This window comes from Haliaeetus albicilla, chromosome 8 (assembly GCF_947461875.1).
Source record: "Haliaeetus albicilla chromosome 8, bHalAlb1.1, whole genome shotgun sequence".
NCBI classification, from domain to species: domain Eukaryota; kingdom Metazoa; phylum Chordata; class Aves; order Accipitriformes; family Accipitridae; genus Haliaeetus; species Haliaeetus albicilla.
Window position 1 is genome coordinate 2,897,023 of NC_091490.1, and position 13,691 is coordinate 2,910,713.

The 13,691-nt window shown below is 41.8% G+C and overlaps 1 protein-coding gene across 2 annotated transcripts in view; it reads right to left on the reverse strand.

The window, feature by feature from the left end:
- Window positions 1-13,691, reverse strand: part of ROR1 (receptor tyrosine kinase like orphan receptor 1) — a 170,897-nt gene that overhangs the window by 27,254 nt on the left and 129,952 nt on the right. The gene's annotated exons all lie outside the window — the stretch shown is intronic.

Consider the following 13,691-nt stretch of genomic DNA (forward strand, 5'->3'; position numbering starts at 1 on the left):
AAAACGCCTTATATGCCAAGCGTGGAGTAACATTCCTGTGTTAATCACACTGAGAAAAAATATGGAGCAGCTCCACAGAAACCCATGGAGTTCCTCTGGGTTTATCCCCATACAGCCGAGATCACTCCGAAACAGACGCAGCTCCTGATGCCAACTATTGCCCTAAACACAGCTCCTAACACAAAGCAAACATTCCCCAGATCATTCTTTCACATTTATCATTGCTAAAATAATATTTTCTCTCATTATCTTTTGTTCCTTTCAAATCTGCAAAAGACAGTACACTCACAGGAGACCAAATCTTCATCTGCTACTTGTGCCTGGGCTAATTTGCATGCATTGAGGAGGAAAAATTGACACCACCAAATTTTAAATAAATGCTAAAATTTACCGTTAGATGCTAAAATCACACAAGGAGATTTCTGAAACTAGCATAGCTGCAAACAGGAAAGAAAGGGTTTTTCCTATGCTTTTAAGTCCAGGATTAAGAGATTCTGCTACAATTTGTATTTCTCACAAGATGGAAGTGGTGGAACTGTCAACAATAATGCAGCAAAAATGCATTTATTTATCATATAAATACGATAGCTTCTAGTCCAAAAGTAACTAAAGAAGACATTAGATAGCACCTACTGAAACCAGATCTTTTAAAGATAGGTGCGTTGAGACAGCTTGCATCCAAGAATTGTAAAAGTCAGCGTCTCCATGATCTCTTCATGGCTGTTGACTTAACCGAGTGCCTGGCAGCCCTTGCACTGCCGGTACTCACACACGTCGTGGAAATACCCAAGTGATTCCACGTCTGCCGGCCTTACACCATCGAAGACAAAACAGTGCAATGGCTGAAACGAAGCCCAAACACCAGAGGACTTGAGGTGGTAACAGAGCTGTGGGCAATTCCCGGGAGCTTATGGAAAAGAGACCCCTCTGATGCGCTTTGGCGAAGTCAAGAGTTGGGTTGTAAAGACAACAATGTTCGTATATTTAGAATCTTATAAAGGCATTTGACTTGACACAGCACAAGCATGTTCAGAAGTTAAAGACATAAAATCAACATGACACTTTTTTTTTTTCCCAAGGAGGTGCCCTAGTTAATTTGAAACCACTGGATTTGGAAATAACATACCTGAGAGAAGTACTACAGCCTGTGTAGTCCCCGGGATGGTTAGATGGAGGACTGCAACAGTCTCTTCTCACCTCTAAAACCTCCAAATCTCTAAACTAGCTGTGAACCTTGAAAGGGGATCAGCTTGCTAAGTGTTCTTGGTGCTAATTGCAGGGCAGAACTGTGGCAAAAGAATGTGCCCATTCATCTCGAGCAAAATCAGGACTGAGAGAAAATTTATTTATTTAAAGTAAATTTACTGACACAAGAAATTTGCCTGGAAAACTATGGCAAGGTAACATTTGCGATTAATTTTTGCTTAACATGGATCTTTGTTGGCTCAGGCATCAATAATAGCATCCAACTAATAACAGGTCAGATGATAACTGCTTTCCTTCCCCACTGAGGTAACCACACATATTTTCCTGTTAACAAGATCAATAAACTTGACACATTCTGAAATCGATGATTAACTCCTTTTACAGTATTTGAAGTTGCCCAGGGTTATTGCTTTGAACGGCCAAAACTAGAGCGTCATGCGTGTTTTTAATTATCAGGATAAATAATGTAACACCTTATAATCTTCCTCCTCACACTTAATGATTTTGTGATGAAGTAACACAAATTGCGATTGAGTAGGTAACTACATACAGGCGGGCTGTGCAATGATGTTATCTTTATAGGAAAACTCATTCTGAAGGTTTTACACCATATTGCAGCAGCGAAAGCACCTTGGGTCAATACAGATTTATTCCCATTTTTAATGTTTTTACTAGACTGAATAAACACTTGCCCCAAGACTGAAACCACTGGTTCTCCTAAAGGCTGCGGAAGCCCAGGGTAAACTCTTAAGTTGAGCTTGGCGTGACTGACACGTCCTTGCAACAAGGGGCCGCACTGTTAGTTCAGGGTGAGGATTGTTCCCTCCAGCTTCACGTGAGCTTTCACAGCCCCTTCATCACAGGGCTCTTGCTCACAACACTCCTGACGCTGGCCGATTACAGCGTGGCTGCCGATGGCACTGGGTGGCCCTTTTAAATTGCTAATTTTCAGGTGGTCTTCGCAAGAGAGACCTGTGTAAGGGTGGGGATGCCTGAAGCGTGCCTGGATTCATCCTCCCGGGGGAGCGGAGGAGCTTGCTCCCAGCAGGCACACCGGTCCGGTCCAAGGGAGGTAGGACATTATTTGAGGTGGAAGGAGAAACACCCCGTAATCACGGAACCATTTATGAAATCAGAAGATCTGAAGATACATGGCGGGTGGTTAAGGAAGGAAAATTTGCAGCTGCCCAGGCAGTGATTTGGAGGCACACGTAGCAGTCCAGCACGGGGCTCCGGGTCCCGGTCCTGGGATGTCTCCTTAGGGAAAAAGCAAAGGCTCGGTGCCGAGTCCATCTGAAGGGGGAAGGAGAAGCATAAAGTGCCCGTGGGAAGGGGGGCAGGAAGAAGAGGGCTACGTATGGACAGGGACAGCTTTTCATGTGGGTTAAAGAGAGCCTAGGACAGGAAACAAGAGGCCACAGACACTGCCTCCCCCCCTTCCAGTACCCACGCTTTGTTTGCAATACTGTAATTATTATTATTACTATTTTTTGTTCTCTTCAATAATTCCTACCACAAGCAACCGGAGCTTTCACTACCCTAATGTTTCAAATGTTACATCTCTAATTCACTTTTCAGCCCACTGATAGAGAGGCTGGCAGCTAGTGGATAAAACAAAAACCTGCTTGAAGTTTTGCCCAGAGTGGAGCCATTGCATGCCATTACGATCTGATGAACCTCCGACAGATCCCTCCTTGCTCCTCCTTTTCTTGGTTCCCCATCAACACAAACTGAAAATAGCAGAAGAAGATTTGTTTAAGGAATATCAACAACAGCTGGGCACTAAGGTAAAAGAAGAACAAAATGAGAAAGAGAATGAGATTTGCCCACTGAAGTTTTACTACCTGGTTATGCAGGATATTTTATTACAACCACGGAAACATTATAGGCCTTTAAATAGGACTTCCCTTATAATTAAAGGCCTTACGGCATACGGGAAATTCACTGTACTTTGGAGATGATCTCAGACATTAACTGGTTTCTGAAATGTTTGACTATTTCTTTATTTCAGCCCTTACATGTGACCAACTCCCATGGCTGTGCAAACTGCCAGAAGCCCAGGAAAGTGCTGTAAGGACATTTGACCCCCAGAAGCTGTAGGTTTTTAAGTAAAACAAGACCATACGAGACTTTTAAACATGCTTGCTCCATGTGACAGAAGTTCACTTTTCTCTTTCAGAAAATCGTAATAATAAAGATGACTGATTCACAGTTTCATTTGTCAGTTTTCTGACTTAGTTATATTTAACTCATTCCATGACAGCTAGAAATCATTTTATACCGTAAGGACATGACACAGAATGTACAATTATTTCCCTTCTTTCCTCCTACATCTAAAGACCTTTACATCCACCTCCCCACAGGTCGCACCTGTACACACTGGGCAATGGTGCTAATGAGGCAACAGCCAGACAAGAGAAACTCTGGTAACGTATTCTCCTGCAACACCGAAGTCTTTCATTGACAGTCATCCCACCGCAGGCTGGTGGGGAGAGAAATCAAGGACGTTCGTTTAGCTTCTTGTTGTGTTATTTTTAACTGCTTAAGATACACTGGCAAAACCCCTAAATATCATAGAAAGCTTCAAAAGCCTGGGACTGGGAAGGAGGAGGCTCTGGCACTCAGGCTGCATTGTAAAATATGCCCAAAACAAAAGTAATCATCTCTATTTTAGCAACTCTTAGATGAAGAGCCATTGAAGAAGGTACTGTGCTGTAAATATATGCAAATAAAACAACAGACCAATAATCTCTGCCAGAAACTTTAAGATACTGTGTGGTCCAAGCATAACACAAATCTAATCCCATGTGAATAAGAGACAGTCTAAAATATAATTTTTTATTTGCCCTCTTTAAGGACAAGACATACATTCAGGGCAGGTCCTTTCCAAAATAAAGCAGCACAAAGACAGGCTCTGTTTAGCCAGTACTGTAACCTGACCCGGTCCAGGAAGGGTGAAATTAATTGTAATATTGTCAGATTTGCCTCACAGCCTTCAGGCTCAAAGAAATCCTTGTAAGTTATTTAAATTGCTCTTATGATTAGAGCTAAATGAGATTTTTTTTGATGAAAATTGTCTTAGAGAGAAAACATCAACTTTCTGAAAACTGGAATGTTTCACAAAAACACAGTGGTTTGGACAAAATTGCTGCTGCAATCTTTTAGCAGCTCCAGAAGGAATTTTTGGGTTGGCCTCAAAATAGCTGTTATCTGGAATGACCACATGAAATATGGGAAAACCAGGTTATACCTCTGCTCCAAAGCAGGGCCAGCGTCTTCCTCCTCTCAAGTTAGTATATGCTGGGCTAGGGGCTATGCAACATTTATTTTCTGAGAAAAATGCCTAATGGTCTCAGCTTCATTTCAACATGGAATAAAACCAAATATTGAAGGCTCAATATTTTTAATCATATCCAATACTTTTTTCCAACCAGTCTTAGCTGCAGCCTTAATGTAGAGCTTAGTAGCACGGGCCCTCTGTCCTGGGGTGGAATGAACTCCTACCCAGACAACTTCTGCCAGGGAGTTCAGTGGGAAAAAGGCCTTTGTGTGACGTTAAGGATATATAGCATTAATAGGAACAATACTTGGCAGGTCTGACTGGTTTAACTCACAAGACTCAGTTTATTATCAGACTTAGTCAGACACAGATTGCCAACTGTGCGTAATGATCTTTTTTGTTTTCTTTTTTTTTTTTTTTTTCCTGCAGCAGTTAAAGAATATCTCCATAAACACAATACCCTGAAGGCTGCAGGAGAGGATCAGCGTAAGTAATGCAACTTTTCAGCCTTTCCTGACTTTTTTTTTCCTTTCTGTTGCCAAACTGAAGAAACTTCAAAGTGATCCTCACTTTGCTCCTTTTTAAACAAATCAGGAAAATACGCACATAGTCTGTAACTCAGGGTCAAATTATATAATTACAGGATTTCTTTAAGTGTTTGTATAAACACTGACAATTGAGATCACCAATTAGAGAAAAGAAAATCTATCCTCTATCCACACTTTATGTATCAGCTCCCCCAGGTTCCTGCATGGGATTTGAAATGTTCCTAGATCCACAGTGTTAAAAAATGTCAAATAAGGTATCTGAGCCTAGTTTATAACGACAGCATAAATTCACCTTTCAGTGTTGTCCTCAGCATTTATCAAACGTGGTCAAACAAGCTTGGTGAAACTGAACTAATGGAGGAAAGCTAAATTAACATGCTAAAAAGCAGCTAAGTATAAAAAGGCACAAGACCTGATCCAGTATTTCCAAAATGCTGAAAGCTGAGCACTTCCTAAGCAAGTAAAAAGAATTTCATCTTTTCATCTTCACTTCCACTGTGGATTGTAACACACGCACAATCCACACTGCCTGCCTCCTTCTGACCTCTGTGGGCACGTCAAGAAAGTCTTCCACCGTGTAAAACGCGCTGTACATACTTCTTTTCTCTGTTTGGCTGCACAGCGGGAATTAGCACAAGGATCTGTGTTACCACCTCTTGGGGAAGGCCACCACGCAGAGCTGAGAACTGATTTTGCCAAGAAATGAAAGAGCAGTGCTTGTGTTCCCATCCTTACGTAGCACAGAGCAGCTGCTGAAGTGAGCTGGGTGTAGCGGGATGCTGCACTAAGCTGCCTGCGTAGACGTCTGCTTGAAAAAGATGGGGTGAGCAGGCAACAGTGCTGCTCGTAAGCAGACAAGCTGGCTTCAGGATGAGGTGAACAAAATGCTGGAGTCAAGGTTTCAACTCCCCGAGTCTCCTGGAGTGTTGCTACAAATCCTGTGTGCAACGTCAGGGGTTACTGACTATGCAACTGGGTCGTATTAAAGCCTTGTAGACATAAAAGTCAAAATACTCTCCAAATACTGTAGCATTCCACAAAGGCCATTTCTATACCAAACATTTATTTGCATATGTAGTTGCTATGGGTGATCCTGCGCAGAATGAAAACAAATCCTGTTCTTCATAGCACATTGTCTTTTCCCTTGTATTACAAAAATGCATTAGGGAACTCTGGCTCCCCATGTCCAAGACATGATGTACTTTACTCCCTTCTCTCTCCCCACTTAAAAAAATATTGACATCAGTGTAATTAATTTGTTTTCAGATAATACAATTATGTCTCCATATTGTGTCATACCTTTCCTTTGTGCTGCTTGAAGACAGAAGGGCTTTCTGTTTGCACTACAGGCAGATAAGAGTGGAACACTTCAGCTAAAATTTGTAAAAGTGTTTATCAGATACCCTTTCAAAAGTGAAAAGCACTTTCTAAGGTCGATCTTTCTCCCAACTAGAAGCCAGTTTCTTTTCTATAGACTTAACACAGCATAACAAAATACAATTTAACCCACTTCATTAGTAATAGCTGGGGTAAGAGCTCTGTGGCAAAGAACTCAGATTTTTGCAGCATTGCTCACAAGGAAACCAGTGGACGATGCACAGCTGCAGCAGACAAGAACAATAATCCAGTGGCACAGGTTTTAGCCTGTGCCTCCAGAGACAGAGCTCAATTCTCTATTTCATTACAGGCTACACATGCAATAGCTTGGGCAAATCACCCCAGGGTGTCAAACCCAGAGAAGGTGACCAGTGCGACTTCAGCTGCATCTAAAGTAGCACAAACCGCTGCAGTTAAAGCAACTGAAACACCTGTTTAATCTTACTCTGGCTCAGTTTCCCATATGTGGTCTGGGAGATAAGAGCAGGTAAAGAGGCAAAGGATCCTGGGATTCTCAGATCACGTGTATATTTAGCAACGTAAAATGCACCAGAATACTGTCTGTAGCCAATTCATGTAATACAAGAGACAAATATGGCTTCCTAAACCCTGTACTACATTTACCCAGAGGTTTTCATTTATTTTTGCTTGCCCAGAAAAGTTCAAGCGCATGCCCTTTCCTAAACCGTTGTTGTTAAAACCCTAAACCGTACTCCCTGGTGCCTCAGCAGTCACCTTACTGTCTGCGATGCTACAGGGATGTTGCAAAGAAAATTGCAGCGGAATAATCAGAACAAAGGAAAAGGTGAGACAGTGGCATAACAGATAAGTGTGCACCAGATCAAAGACCCAGTGAAGAGGACAAGTCCAGCTCTCCCTAGAAACATTTCAATTCCACGACTGGCATGCTCACAGCAGATAATCTGACTCTCAGACTCTGGCAAAACTAAGGGAGTATTATTTTCACTCAAATGAAGTAATGCAACAGAACGTAACATGGTTTCTGTCAGCATCAGCCACTCAGACTTCATCTTCATACCGTGTGATTTTTTTGCACAGATATATTTATATTGGCCTCCTCATAGAATATCCCACTTCAAGTTTGCGTCTCAGATCCTACACGCCATATGTACAAACTGTTGTGCCAACACGCAGTGGGGCTATAAAAGATCCTGCGCCAAAACTCGTGGGACTTGCATTCAGTCCTCGTTCAAAATTTCCACCATCCCTAAGCAGCAGGAAGGTAGTTTCTGGGACAGCCACAAAACATGTTACAGGACTGGAAGTCACTACTCCTCCTTCACCAAGACCCTGGGGGTCACGCCTGGCACCCAGCCTGAGTGCAGGAGCCCTGGGGTGCTGGGTGCTGTGGGTAGGCAGCGGGCAGCAGCAGGGAGGTCGGTCCCAGGATGCTGCCGGAGCGGCTCTCTGGTGAATCTACTCTTGCCTCTTTATCAGCATTTTTTCTTCTATAAAATTTAGCTTCTGTGGCCAAAAGGGGAAAGTCTCTCTATTACTTTTTGAAATCCACAATCAAATACACAGATGGCCAAGTCTCACCTGGATGCTGGCCAGTGGTTATGCGTTTTCTCGTTGAAGGAACCATGCTGACATCCAGCCACACAGAGCCACTGTATAAAAGATCTGTTTTACTAAAAAACCCAGATGTGTTTAACTAAAAAAAAAAAACAAAAACCCTTAATCACTGAAAAAGAGGATGGGAGAACCCTCTGGGGTTTGTGGTTTCACAAGCCTTGCAAGTTATTTCTGGGAATCACAAACCCCATTTGATTTTATGAATCAAATGCCCCTTAAAATTACAGCCCTCTCCTCTCCTCTTTACCTCCTCTCCTCTCCTCATTCCCAGTGGTTAAATAAAGAACAAAACAATACCATATTTAGGTTATATATATAGAAAAGGCTACATTAAGAATAAAAGGACTGTACAAGAGCAACACTGACACAAGGGCTGTATACACTCTACTCAGGAGGTGCCAGCCCATGGTATATATATCGAGTCTGATTTACATTCACGCCATCGTCTCTCTGCTGCACAGTAACCACTGCACATCCAAGAGTAGTAATATTGATGAGCTAGTCATTTTTCTCCTTTAAAACCTAAAACACCACATCTTGTGAACTTACGGAATAAGTTCCAAGAGGTGCCATGCTGTTCTTCTGGTGTTTCCACTGTAATAAATTCAAAAGTCCATGTTGTTGAGTGAACTATTTAATCTGCAGGTTAAGCCTTTTTGAAACAAACTCACAACACAATAAATTGTGTGTGGTTTTCCAACACAGAATATACAGAGCATTTTCCTGAACTCTTCTCACTGGACTATACTCCAAGCAGGGTTTTTCTAGCTCATTTTCACACTGGACCATGTAAAACAGTGGTTTTGTTTTCTTTCCCACTACAGTTCTTGTGGCAGTTCTCAAACAGAGTGCAAGTGTGCTCAACCTCCTCTAATTTCAGTGACTTGCGCCCAGGATTTCTCCTGGAGTGGGTGAAATTCAGGGCAAGCACAGGACCATTGCTCCAGGTAGTGAAAACAATACAGAATGAGGAAAAAAGGACAATAATAATGGAGAAGTTTGAGCACACAACCATTTTCCAGGCCAGAGTATCTCTATTGTTATATTAAATTCTCTCATCTCTGGGAATCTGCTGCGCTCTGACCTCAGCCCTTTCTGATTTTGATCTCTGTAGCAAGCAGAGAGACCTGAGGTTAAGATACACACTTCTACGTCCTTAAATGGCCAAACCTTGCTGTGGATGATGGATAAAAAGTGAGTTTCAAAGTGATGTGAAGTATGGGAACTTCAAAAGTAATGTTAAAGTTACAGTCTTTCAGGAAATTTTTAGAAGTGATGGCTACAGCGGTGCATATATATGCGTGTACAATATATCCATACACACAGAAATATGCACTGCACGAGTATACACTGACACATGAGTTAACTAGCAAAACGCTCCCTACAGTCTTCCTCAAATTATTCAATCAATTCAATTTGAGTTTTCGTACATAAATTCCAAGGGAAAAAGAAGGGGCTAAAGTAGCTGATGGTGGCCTTTTACACCAAGAGCCAGTAGGACCTGACTTATCTGCCAGAAGAGGCCCCCCCCAAGAGTCCTGCCTGTTGTGGAGGTGCCCTTGACACCATCCACTTTAGGGAAACTATTCCAGTAGTCCGAGAGCCAGAGCCGGCGCAGCTGCCCAGGTTCCTGGGCACGCATCTGGACCGCGGGACAGAGGCATTCGCACTCTCCCCACAGCTCACTGAGTTGCTTGTAGCTGGCGCTGTATCTGTAGCACCTTCCGGCAAAACAAAAGATAAAATAATCATTTATTTATAAAGCAGGAGCGTGGGGGGTTTTGTGGGGTTTTTTTTTAAACAAAAGAAGCTTCTTCAAGCTATGTCAGAGATGCAGAGCAGCAGTGCATGTTAATGGAATGTAACTCCACGGCCTCACAGATAAGGGCTTTAAAGCTGACCTTTGCCAAACAGAAGGGAGTTAAAGGAAGGACGTTCAGGTCAGCCAGTGCTTTACACTGCAGCAATACCTTGGGTCCTTGATTTCCTTATGGACTGCAGTAGTGTGTTTCTGCTGAGTTTTCTTTCAGTTGCTTCAGACTGATTTGCAAATCAGACTTTTGGCTCTAGCTAGCTATAACAGTGCTTAAGGAAAGCAGAAAGAATAAGGATGTAACACACACGTCAATTATTATGTTATCTAGCATTGCCTGTCTTCTTTTACAGAAGGCATCCATTTAATCTTTTTATTTTTAAGCTACGGTTGGTCCATCTATTTTTCTGCCATCACATCAGTGCAGAACTCGGCACCTATAAATTATGTGAAGAAAAAGTGCTGAGCATATGGATTTTTTAAAAAACATGATCCTCAAATTAAATCCTTAAATGAACAGAACCTTCCACTCATGGTAGATTGATAAAGACAACATGGGAAAAACATACCCACTGCACAAGGCTGCTACTTGCCATCAATTTTGTTCATTGCCTTATCATATGAGAAGAAACTCATGCTGATAAGGTCAAACACTATCCAAGTACAAGTTTTCATTTCCACAACATCCTTCAAAGTGCTTTCCACATTTAGCCTTCATTTAACCACTGTAAAATAATATGATATGTCCCTATGATGAGGTATGGCGAGTGTCCATTTGCTCAGAGCAACATCAGCGGTCAGCCTGCACAGCAAGGGAAGAGAGCCATAGGTTCCCGTGAAGGTATTTTGGGGAACCAAAATCAGCTGAACCCACAGACCCAGAGCCAGTTTAGCCAAAGCGCCCAGATCAATGCCCTAACTTTTGGAAAAATGGCAGGAAGATATTTTATGACCCAGCTTCCAGGACTGTTCCTGAAGAAAGTGTTAGACCCATAGGACTTCCATGAGTCTTCAGTGATGGGGAGGGAGGTCAACCATGTAGTATGTCTATCAACCTAGAACTTGAAAATTGAGGCTGGCATAGATGGGGTTGGTTTTCACAGATCTCATGACTATACTTATTGCCCATCTAATAGCAATGAGGAGTCCTAAAATGGCATCGAGACTATGAAACAACACAACTGTCTGAGGGCTGATGCATTCCAAGGGTCTCACAGGGAGCAAGCTCCAACTTATCTTCATATTTGAAGAAATTTGCAATCAAAATATCAGAAAAATTATGTTTTAATCTCTAGAAAAACTTAAATAAATTTTTCAGACAAGAAAATTTAGCAGAGCTGTACAAAATGCTCTGTTCCCCTGTGCTGAAGAGTACTGCTGCCTTTAGCCAGTAGTCCTTCAAACACTTTTTTGTGACACTTACCTACATAATGTGGGCTCACTCTTACCACAGGCACTTCCACCAAATTTTCAGTCATTTCGTAGCTACAAATTTGTTTGCCAACTTGTACAGGGAGAAGGCTATGCATGAGTGGGCTATACAATACTCAAGATATTGTTTGCATGGAAAGAACAGCAAACAGCAAGGAACAGATTTTGAGGCAATTTCCCTCCTGCATTCCACAACATGCAATTTCTCTTTGCAATTTTGCTTCACACAGCTGGACCTAACCCGCTCCTGCTATCCGTAAGGCTCTTGCACTCACGCCACTGGCAGCAGATATAAACTAGGTTCAAGATGACGTACAGTGACCTCTTCTTTACTCTCATTTAGTACGAGTTCCAAGTTTAGCATTTCTTTGTCATAAGCTCCTTCCTGATTCTCTCATTTCACAGATTAAATCTGGTTAGCTCCTACAGCAATGTAAACGTTCTCCATTCAGTAAAACAGAGATCCCTCTGCACATTTCTTTCAATATGTTTCTCTCTAATGTTTAGTACAATGTGACCTCTTAGTAGACAGAGCCCACAACCTCCCAGGATAATGAAGTGATTAAATATCTTGTTTGGTTACAAAATCATAAGGCACAATGATAAAGTCAACTATTATAGAGGACTATTAAAGAGGATGTCTCACTTTTTTTTTACCTTTTCACATTCTTTGTGTTTGTACACATGTATACCAATGGGTGGAGAATGCTGAAAACAAAATTAAAATCTCAGACAAAGTTACTTTAAAGCCTATTTAATGTTTGATATGGTGCATACAGAAAATAGTGGTTGTTTGTTCCCTGGATATATGGGCTTTGCATGCAGAATAAGACAGGGCCATGTTAAGCTAGAAGAAGGGTGCTTAGTTCAGGCAGCGTGTAATACTCCTAGTCTCCAGACTAGCACTCATGACACTAGTTTGTTTTTTTCTCATGGTCTGGATGACGCTGTGTAGACATCACCTTAGAGCTCAGCCCAACACTCACTGTATTAGAGGGACCATTTACTGTTACTTCTCCATAACTGGGCGAGGCTTTTAGCTAGTTAAGTTGTGGTCTTTTTTTTTTTGCAGGGGGGCAAAAAACCCCCCAAACCCTGCCAGAAAGAAAAATGGGGAAGAGGTTCCCAAATCTATTTTGTTTTAAAAAAGTGAGGCAATCCTGAATGCCCTAGACAGTGAAATTCCAGTACAGCTCTCTGCTTTCTGTGCTTACACTGCTCTCCCGTGGGTTTCTGACCACCAAGGACATGTCGCTTAACCTTACAAATTTCAGAAACCCCAAACTAGGTGGAAGCAGACACAAAATACACATCTTCTCAACTCGTTAATTAAGTCTCCAAACTGCTAAAGAGCACAACAGCCCCCACTTCCCACAGCACCATGAAGCTTTCCTCCCCAGAACACCGCAATCACAAAACGGAGCCTAAGTCCAAGCAGAGTTCCCCTTCCAAAAACAAACTCAGTAACTTCATGTCAGGTACCTTCAACAGGGAAGACAAAAACACATTTTATGATGTTCCATTAGAGGGCATCCTAGCATGTCCTTTTGTGGTCAGATGCCTTCCCTAATTTATATCCTCTGCAATACTTTGTGAACAATCTTCTATAAGGACAGTGAGGAACATTCACATCCCCAAGCTTCTGCATCCCTTGTAATTCTATTAATAGTTTCATTTTATGCTTTAGTTGGTACTGTATTTCTTTTCTAATGGTGCAGCTTCCCTCACCAGGAGAGGCAGGTTTTCAGGATTGTACCATGCACATAAGATGTGAACAAGCTGGACACTCTATCACAAAATTAATTTCAAACTTCAGAAGAGTTGAAGATCACACTTTAAAACAATAAGGGACTATAAAAGGTGAGCAAGTTTGATCACGTATCTTGAAACTAGAGAGGAACATAAATGTACATTCTCAAAAGCTACCAAAGACAGAAACTCCACTGCAAGATACAACAACGTAGCTACTGCTCAGACCCAGCAGCTTGGACCCTGCAGCAGGAACCAAACCCGAGCTCCAGGATACAGGGAGCTGTTGTAAAAACAGCCACTACCCCCACCCATGTACTCGATCTTTACAAACTCAGTTTTAAGACAGTTTACTAATACAGGTACAGATAGATGCAGATACAGTTTACGACCATCAGTCCCCTTAAATTCAGTAAGAAGCCCCTAGGTAGTAAAATCTACTTAGAGTGATAAATATTTTTACAGATTGGGCCGCGACATGTACGAAGATCAGTTTCTACTCATACCTGTAGGTACACTGAAATCAGTTCAAAGACTGAAGGCACCAGAGGATCTAAAGGTAATAATATTGGAAATTAAGAAGTCTAGGGTAAGAAATAGGAGTTGACATGATAACATGAAAATATATCTACAAGACAGCTAATTCAGTTATAATAAATTACCATACTATCTGACTTAAAGTGGAATGTAA